The sequence below is a fragment of the Arachis duranensis genome, chromosome 1, assembly GCF_000817695.3.
Source record: "Arachis duranensis cultivar V14167 chromosome 1, aradu.V14167.gnm2.J7QH, whole genome shotgun sequence".
NCBI classification, from domain to species: Eukaryota; Viridiplantae; Streptophyta; class Magnoliopsida; order Fabales; family Fabaceae; genus Arachis; species Arachis duranensis.
Window position 1 is genome coordinate 19,010,270 of NC_029772.3, and position 270 is coordinate 19,010,539.

The following is a 270-nucleotide window of genomic DNA, read 5'->3' on the forward strand; positions in this document are numbered from 1 at the left end:
ATAAATTTTGATAAAAATTGGTGAACTAACAGTTTAAATAACTCGTCCGGTTTCACTATTTTTTTAAGAAACAAAAACTTAACTTAAATGCTCGAAGTCTACCGGTTTTTTTCCTGAAATAAATTAAAAGAAATTATTATTTTCACAACCTGTTATTCCAACTTTAAATTTTCAGATATGTATTTTTTTATTTTTAAGAGTTAGGGCAAGTTCGTCGTACCCCGACGAACTTTATAATTTTAATAGAGTTCGCCCGAACTTCAAGTAGAA